The sequence below is a fragment of the Penaeus monodon genome, chromosome 11, assembly GCF_015228065.2.
Source record: "Penaeus monodon isolate SGIC_2016 chromosome 11, NSTDA_Pmon_1, whole genome shotgun sequence".
NCBI lineage: Eukaryota > Metazoa > Arthropoda > Malacostraca > Decapoda > Penaeidae > Penaeus > Penaeus monodon.
This window is the reverse complement of record NC_051396.1, coordinates 20897701-20907728: the sequence shown is the minus strand read 5'-3', so window position 1 is coordinate 20907728 and position 10028 is coordinate 20897701.

The window sequence follows — 10028 nt, the reverse complement described above, 5'->3', positions numbered from 1 at the left end:
TAAATACTAAAAATCTCATAACCGAGAAACCCAGATATCCATCCATATATAGTGGAAATTTGAAATGATCTGACTTTAAATGGAATGATATCCCCTCTTTTACCCCAGAAAACAGAGAGTTTTGGCTGGACTAAAGAAATGTTTTATTTGTAAAATATATAGAAAATGAGAAGAGAACGGGGTACATAGTAAGATAACAATATACCATGCACTGGACACGCAAGACATACACATTTCTCTAGTGTTGGCAATGTTGCACGTTACCGCCTACGCAAGCAGACTCGCGTACACATCTCACGCAACCAATTCCCAACACACGCAGCCTCATACCCTGTGCTAATAATATATACCTCCCCCCTTGTGCTTCTGCTGTTCACACACACGCGCACGCACACGCATGCACTCACGCATACTTCTTCTCCCCCATCTCCACGCACACATGTATACACCTCCCCCCCCCGCCCCCGTCCACCTCCAACATACCCCCCACACATTCATTCTCCAACACACCTACCAACACCCTCCCCCAAACACTCCCATTCTCCAACATACCTACCCCCCTGTAGTCAACCCCCTCAGTCCTCCCCCAAAGTCCATAACCCCAGGTCATCCCCCGCTACACCCCCTCCCCCCAGCCAAGCCCCCTCCCCTGGATCATCACCCCCCCTTCTGCTCAGCACGTAACACCAGATAATCGTTACCGTTTCTCTTGTTTTCGCGTCTTTTCTTATTTTCTCTCTCCCGTTCTTCTTCCAAATCCCTTTCTCCTCTTTATCGACTCCTTTACCCTCTTATCACTCTTTATTTTCTCTCTTTTATTTCCCTTTTTTCGTGCAGGGTCACGACGGCGCTCTGGTCTCCTGACTTATTCCATTTTCTTATATATATATTTTTTTAAATTTATTCCTTTATTCATATATATATTTCCTCTATTTATTTTGTTGCTTATTTGTCTATGTAACATAATATTTCTTTTTATCTATCTTTTCTATCTATTCTCCCTTCTGTTATCTATTCTCTTTGTTGTAATTTCAGTCATTTACTTGATTATTCATTATACACCTTATTTATTTAATTCCATGAGCATTTTTTTCTCTTGATTTATTGGTACTTATCCTACGCTTATCATTCATTATCATTATTTTATTTATCATTCTATTATCTAATTCTACTTGTCTCGATCTTTTGCAGAAAAATGTAAATAAAATGAATATTATATAAAATACACATCTAGCCTTTTTCTCTACAATTACAAAAGACGGTTCGATTAAAGGACGGTTAGTTCTAAATGAACGGAAAATAAGGTTATAAGTATTTCAAATAACAGCGTAAAGCATTATCCGGGAAAACAGAGTAAATTAATACTAGAAAGTACTTTTTTTGATAATAGATTGAAATATGGAATGGAAAGAAAATAATGTATTAATATACTTAAGGTAAACTATTAAAAACAATTTTATATTTTTAATAATTTACAAATTGTAATGATATAAAATAACAAAACATAATATAAATAACTACAATAACAATAACAAAACACTATATCGAAGGCTGGGCGGCGTAGTATCGCATTATATATATGAGTATGTGATAGTTGATATATTATTATAGTTTTTGTTATTTATGTTTGTGGGCCTCTTGACGATGTGTGATTTTTTGTTTTCTTTTTTTGTTTGTTGACGGAGTTCTAGTGCATGCATTTTTCTTGCTTTTTTAACGCAGAAAACTTCGCCACGAAACGCCAAAACCTACACGCATGCATAAAGCCGCAAGCAACTCTACTATTCTAATTCGCTCCTTTTTTCTTTGTTCTTGTCATCGTTTATCGGTTGTTTGCTTTTTTTCTTTGTCTCTCTTTTTTTCCCTCTCTGTCTATCTATCTCCAAGTCCGTCTCTCTATCTGTCTGTCTGTTTGTCTGTCTATCTGTTTGTCTATCTGTCTGTCTGTCTGTCTGTCTGTCTGTCAGTCTGTCTTTCTGTCTGTCAGTCTGTCTGTCTGTCTGTCTGTCTGTCTGTCTTTCAGTCAGTCAGTCAGTCAGTCAGTCAGTCAGTCAGTCAGTCAGTCAGTCAGTCAGTCAGTCAGTCAGTCAGTCTGTCTGGTCTGTCAGTCTGTCTGTCTGTCTGTCTGTCTGTCTGTCTGTCTGTCAGTCTGTCTGTCTGTCTGTCTGTCTGTCTGTCTGTCTGCCTGTTTGTCTCCATCTCACTCTCATTCCTACTCTCCTCTTCCCTCCTCTCTCTCTCTCTCTCTTTCTCTTTCTCTTTCTCCAGTTTATTGAGAAATCCCACCGAATTTAATCAACTAGTATGCCTAGCTTTTGTAAGACTATGAAAAGCCCTTTGATTTCCTAGAACAAGAGCCTAAATTCTAAATCCAACGCAAGAACAAGAACAAACGAACACAATAGTCCCTCAGAATATCTACGCAAACGGCAACAATACGATAAGATAAAGATAAGAAAATTAGTGAATTCAACAAAGGGGTTAAAGTAACTCGAAACGTGTCTCACCTTTTGTCTCGAGATTATATTATCGAAGATAAATTAGAAACAACAACAACAACAGAAGCTATTAGCTAATGAATGGAAAAAAAAAACTTTCAAAAAATTATCATGATATAGTTTCAGTTTTAGGAAAGCTGCGAAGATTGTAAAACATATACAATAAGGTCGATAGGGAGAGCTTGAAAATGGACTGAGGAAAAAAAACAAAGGAATGGTTAACAGTAACATCCGTTCTCACTAACGCTTTAGTCTCCCCCGGGAAAAGAATCCGATCCCTTTCTTGCGGCTGAGATACTTGGAACCTATTCTCGAGTGTGGGCGGAGACAGGGGACCAGATAGCGAAGAAAGAAAGAAGAGAGAGAGAGAAAGAGAGAGAGAGAGAGAGAGAGAGAGAGAGAGAGAGAGAGAGATATAGATAGATAGATAGATAGATAGGTAGCTAGATAGATAGATAGATAGGTAGTTAGATAGATAGATAGATAGGTAGCTAGCTAGCTAGATAGATAACTAGGTAGCTAGATAGATAGATAGGTAGATAGTAGATAGGTAGATAGGTAGCTAGAGAGAGAGAGGGAATGAGAGAGAGAAAAGATAAGTTACTTGTAATATATCTATTACATGTGCCATTTAATACCCCCTTCAAATTTTTTAAAATTAATTCATTTATTTTATTTTTTTTATTTTTTACTTTTATTTATTATTATTATTATTTTTTTTTACAGTAAATCCAACATCGAAACAGTCAACACCATTAAAATCGTAATTACATCAGCTACAGAGAAGGTGGCGCGCACAGGTAACCCCGAAAGCGCCGTGTGTTGCTGGTGCGGCGGAGATCGTCATGGCAAAACAAGTTGCAAGATATCCTTAGACTTAAGCGCCAGATTTTGTGAAAATGGTGCAGACGTCCTTTTAACTTGCAACGCCATGGTGGTGCACGTAGATGAAGCTGGACACATACGTACAGGAAGCGAGAAAGGAGGATTTTTGAAGGATTATATTGTCCAAAAGTAAAAAAAAAAGAAAAAAAAAGAAAAGAGAATAGAGAAAAGAAAAAACAAGGAAAAATAAAACAAAAAAAAAGAAAAAAAAAGAAAAAAAGGAAAAGAGAAAAAGAAAAAAGAAAAAAGAAAAGAAGAAGAAGAAGAAGAAAAAAGAAATGAAATGAAAGCTGCTCGTCGGGACGGAGGCGAACATAAGCATGGTGTCACGCAGCTGAAATTTATCCAAGTCGTGGAATTGTTAGTTATGCGAGTAACTAATGAATGGCCACGAGGCCCAAGCGAAACCTTGGCTCTTAACTAACTTGCACATATGAATATGTATGTACATATATATATATATATATATATATATATATATATATATATATATATATATATATATATATATATATATATATACACACACATACATACACATATATGTACGTATACACACGCGAGCGTGCATGTGTGCGTGAGCGGGTGTGTTTAGATTGTGTTTGTGAGTGTATATATATGTTATAAACATACATATATACATACATATATACATATATACATATACACATACATACACACACACACACACACACACAGACATATATATATATATATATATATATATATATATATATACACATACATACATACTTACATACATATATACATATACATACACACACACACACACACACACACACACACACACACACACATTTATAAATACATACATACATTTGTACACATAAATGTAGATGCGTGGCTGTGTGTTTACTCACCTGCGAGCGCGCGCCCGTGTATCATTAAATCTCGCTGATGTATGTAATGCTAATGAAGATACAGCCAAAACGCTTCGGGTACATTTGTTGTTGATTCTCATTAATACATTTCAGTGCATTTGCTACATAAAGCTTGCTCATAATCACTGATAAATCCTTCTATATATAAAGCATTTATATATGTATAAAAAAGTTGCAACGGCAATGGCAATCACAACAGTAGCAAACTTGTTAAACCCTTATTATTCTCTAACCCATGATAATCATGACAATTTTCATAATAATGATCATAATGATAATAATAATTATGATTTTGTTTCCAAAATCTAAGGTACAAATAATCTGTTTCCAAAATCTAAGGTACAAATTATGTTTCCAAAATCTAAGGTACAAATTATGTTTCCAAAATCTAAGGTACAAAAAACTCGTTCCAAATCTAAGTGCAATATGTTTCAAAATCTAAGTTCATAATCGTGTCATCTCCTGCTTCGAATCCCTGCGGGTCTTCGTCAGCAACGAGGGAGTAAGGCTTGAGAAGAAACTCGAGGTCTTGAAGTGTCGTGAAAAATTGATTTAATTTCACTCCCTTGACCCGGAGGTGATACTCGAAGAGGAGGAGGCGAAAGGGTTAGATTTGGTAAGAAGTGGAGGATAGGAGAGGAGGTGGGTGGAGAGGAGAAGGGGGATAGGAAAGGGGAAGAGGAGAGGAGGAAGAGAGAGGAGAGGAAAAGGGAGAGGAGGAGGTAAAGGGAAGGGAAGAGAAAGGGAGAGGAGGAGGAGAGGAGAAGGACAGACGAGGAAAAGAAGGGGAGAAGAGAGATCAAGGGGAAAGGAGAGAAAAGGGAAGAGAAAAAAAAGTAGAAAAAAATTAGAGGAAAGAAGAATAAAACGAAGATAGGATAGAGTGGGATATCTTTTAGGAGGTAAGAGAAGGAGGAGGAGGGAAGTGAAGCTTTGGAGGAAAGAAAAGGAGAAGGAGAAAGAGAAAGGGAAGAAGGAGAAGGAGCAGGGTTAGGAGAAAGAGAAGGAAAAAAATGGAGGAATGTAAAGTTTGAGAAGAGGGGTAGAGGAAATAAATTTTAGGGGTTAAAGGAAGAGGAAGCAGAAAGAGGGACTAGAACTTAAGACAAGAAAGAAGAAAGAGAACAGAGAAAGACAGCCTTCGAAGGAGAGAGAACAACGAATCAAGAAACCAAGAGAGAGAGAGAGAGAGAGAGCGAGAGAGAGAGAGAGAGAGAGAGAGCGAGAGAGAAAGGGAGAGGGAGAGGCCCATAAACCCCATCTAGTGAGGGAAAGAGGAACCTTGTGGGCATCGCAGAAACAACACCTTGCTTCTCCTTCTTTCTCATTTGGCGTGAGAAGTGGCCAAAGTTTTCCTCCAAAGCTTCTGGCCGATTTATGCACTCCGGCTTCAAGTGCGGTCCAGGTGTGAGGAAGCCCTCGGCTAGCTTTTTCTTCCTTTTTTTTCCCATAATGGCGTTGTTGTTTGTCATTCTGATTTACTATTTCGATTTTCTCTCTCTCTATTTATTTATCTATTTATCTTTTTACTTCAGAAAAGGTTTCAAAGTCACTGATCTTTGATTTTCGTGACGCCATTTATTTGGTCACTCATTGCTTTTATGACAATTTCAGTAATAATGACATTCATCTTTAGTGTTCTCATTACTGTCATGATGATAATACGGCATATGTTTATCTAAATGTTACTATTATTCTTAAAGAGAGTGTCCGGGTCCCAATACGGATAAAATCTGAATGTGTCCTCTGTCTGTTTCTCTCCTCTCGTGCCTATCCTCGCGTGACGGCGCTGATCGCGTTCGGAGGCCCGGCGCGGTGACGCAAACGCCTCCGTCACGTGTGGGTCGTAACGAGAGCGAGCGCCGTGATAAAAGTTACGAGAACCTCCGGGAGCAATTATCCGGATCTTTTCGAGCGCACGCGAACGAGCCCATTTGTAACGCCGACAACAAGCTAACATGCATGAGTTCGGAGTTTCCGCTCTTCCGCATTCTGTGGAGACGCACACACACATACACGCTAATATACACACACGCAATCCCGGGTGGATGTGGACATGCATATTACACTCGCGTCGCTGCTGTAGCTCAGCTTTTCCACACTTGTAGGGAGACCACGTAGGAACGAACGCGCGAGCACACACACACACACACACACACACACACACACACACACACACACACACACACACACACACACACACACACACACACACACACACACGCACGCACGCACGCACCTCCCCCCCCACCACACGCACGCACGCACGCACACGCAACCCCCGGGCGTGTGTGGCCATGCATGTCCCAGCCGCGTCGCCCCGGCCTCGAGCCCCCGCCCGCGCGCTCACCTTGGCTCCTCCCCGCCGAAGGGAGACCGAGGGCGAGTTCGAGGCGGCGACGAGGCTCAGTGGGTGTGTGGCAGCGACCCAGGCCAGAGGTGGGAGCTCCGCCCGTGCGTGGCTCGGCGGTGCTGGTGCGTGGGAGGCAAGGCGGGCAGTGTGTGTGTACGCGCCCTGGGTGTGTGTGTGTGTGTGGCGGAGGGAGAGGGAGACACGCGTACGTACTGCTGGTTCTTGTGTCCACGCTTGTGTTTATTTTGTGTACGTACACATGTCCTAGTCATTCACACGTGGTAATAGTGAATGGCAATCGCGCATGACTCCATCACAAGTATTTTGCAAGTGATTAACTTTGCACGCCTAAAGAAACGCTACGTCGCAGACAAGGGCGGAATGACCCAAACTTCCTCGCAAGCCCAGAGGACAAAGACAGAAACAAGGACACGCAAAAGACAGCTCCTTCTGTGTCCATATATATATATGTATATACGTGAGTGTGTTCAGATTTAAGCCCCGGCCAGGCCTTGGCAGTGTGTATGTACATTGTGAGTATTTCGGGAACTTGCGCTGGGACAGGCTTGCAAAGTGTCACGGTTTCTCTGTTTGGCAACTATGTAACTTCAACAATGCTATTCGTTACCGTGATTTTGCATGCATCTCGGAGCCACGCAACAACTGATCATTTTGTTTTGGGAGAACAAATAAAGTAAAGAATTAAAAAGAAAAGATAGGGAAAGAAAGAAAGGAAGAAAAAAATACGGGTTTTACTTTGATTTTGTTGTTTATCTACACGTTAATGTGCAATGACAATGATGTATTTTTTCTTTGATTCATTCATAATAGCAAAAAAAAAAAAAAGAAAAGAAAAGAAAAGAAGGAAGGTATGACTAAATCAAGGGCTGAAATAAAATTATAAAGACAAGTAGGATAGAACAAAAGCTGTAAATATTCGACCCACATTTTTTTATTCATTTTTACGAGCCATCGCTCAGGAAGAGCGGTAAGGATGATTGTGATATAGCTATAAAGCTAACTTTGAGCCAATCAGTCACGGCGTTGAAAAGTGTGCGGATGTGTTTGCACGCTCGCACAAACGCAGGCTCTCTCTCTCTCTCTCTCTCTCTCTCTCTCTCTCTCTCTCTCTCTCTCTCTCTTCTCTCTCTCTCTCTCTCTCTCTCTCTCTCTCACATTCCTACAAACAACATACATCACATATACATAATACATATAGACAGGCAGAAAGGAAGACAAAGCCAGACAGACAGACAACTAATGAGTGAGAGGCACACATACACAGAAGAAACGCTGCAAATGCTTATGTAGAGAAAAGGTTTTATATTACAAAAACGACACCGCTCAAGGTTGGTCACGTGCCAAAGTTCTGCGTAAGTCAATTAAACTCACATCTTAAGATAATTAACATCAGAAAATAAACAAAACACATGGGTGTGTATGGTCCACTATGTCTTCATGTCTATTTTTTTATACGATTATTTTTTTGTTTTTGTTTTATGAACAAAATCGTACTTGCTATTTTCCTTGTATCTGTTATATCACATTCAGTGGAAAAAAGGCTATCTAAACTAATAATAAGCGTGGAATATTACCCAAAATCCGCACAATTACTTAGAAAGAATACCTAAACGCGGCAGAATAATCACAAGCCGATGTTTAAATGCTACCAAAACACATTATACAATTCAGTGTTCATCGAGTCTTTATTATTACCGTAAATAACACTGTCGGTCGTTACGGGAAACAACCCATCATAGTTGAAATTGTTACTGGTGTTACTAACGGCGAGTAAACCGTATTTTACGCGGCATGTAAGCAAGCTGTTACCCTGTTACTGGAAAGACAATAAACAAAGCTTATGTCTTCTCGGAAGCGGCCAATATATTGAGGCTCAGCTGCTGTTGAGTGTGTTCTCGAATCATCAAAATAAACTTGCCATTGTTATGAAGCGTATAGTAGGAGCCTGTAATTGTTATATGTAATTAAAAAGATTGATAAGGCTAAATGTAACATCTTCTAGGGTGCTTGGTTAAACTAGGATATGAAATTATTTCTTCCAATCGCTGGGTTATGGCACACACGCACACGCACAGGCACCGCGCAGGCACAGGCACAGGCACAGGCACAGGCACACGTGCACGCACACTTGCACGTACACGCACATGTACACACACACATACACGCACATGTACGCACACACACACGCACACGTACACGCACACGTACACGCACACGTACACGCACATGTACACACACACACGTACACGCACATGTACGCACACACACAGGCACAGGTACACGCACACGCACACGCACGCGTACGCACACACACACGCACAGGCACAGGCACACACACACACACACACACACACACACACACACACGGACACGGACACGCACATGGACACGCACACGGACACGGACACGAACACGCACACGCACACGCACGCACACATACACACACACGCAAACGCACACGGACACGGACACACACACACACACACACACACACACATATGTATATGTATATATGTATATGTATATAAGTATGTAGAGGGAGAGAGAGTAGATAGAAAGGAAAGAAACATGTATATGTATATTTTTTAAAATTATTATTTTTGTTTATTCAGTAAAAGTGGGGGTATTCACAGACTACACAGCAGGAATATGGTTCATCATAAAATCATAAGTTTGCTTCCTCTGGTGCGCCAAGGCTTCGCGAAGCGAAGACCTCCGTCGTCAGTAGCCCAGGCGGAGGTGGCCGATATTCTGGTGTTCCAAGGCCTGGAGCAGCGAGGCCTGGTTGCTGCGCTCGCTTGGGCGCACGCCCTGGCTCCTGACGTTCCAGGAGTTGAGCAGCAGCAGCGGCTGCTTGCTGTCGAATAATTGGTGCATGAGCTTGCCCACGCTGTAGGCCAACCGTAGCAGCCCGGGTTCTCGGCGCCGCAGCTCTCGGGCGCGAAGTGCGAACGCCAGCCGCGGGCGCCGGCCGGCCACCATGGCGAGGCCGAAGTCTGAGAGGGTCACCTTTGGCTCCGACGCCGTCAGCTTGACGCACACGCTCTGCAGACCGAGGTCGTTGTGCACAAAGCCGTCCTTGCGGAAGTCTTGAAAGGTCTTGCTCACCTGCGTCATGACGGAGTACCTGTGCTACGGCTTGAGGCGGCTTGAGGCGGCTGGAGGGAATATAGTGGTCGAGGGTCCGGCCGGCGTAGCGCGTGACGAGGCACAGGTCCTACGGACACTGGAAGCTGTGGTGCTCCACGAACAGATTCATGATCACGATCTCCAGCAGCAAGATGCAGAACTTTTGCAGGTTCTTGGCACGCTTGAGGACCAACTCAAGTTTCCCGTTGAGGAACTTCCTGCGTTTGCTTGGTTCCCCGG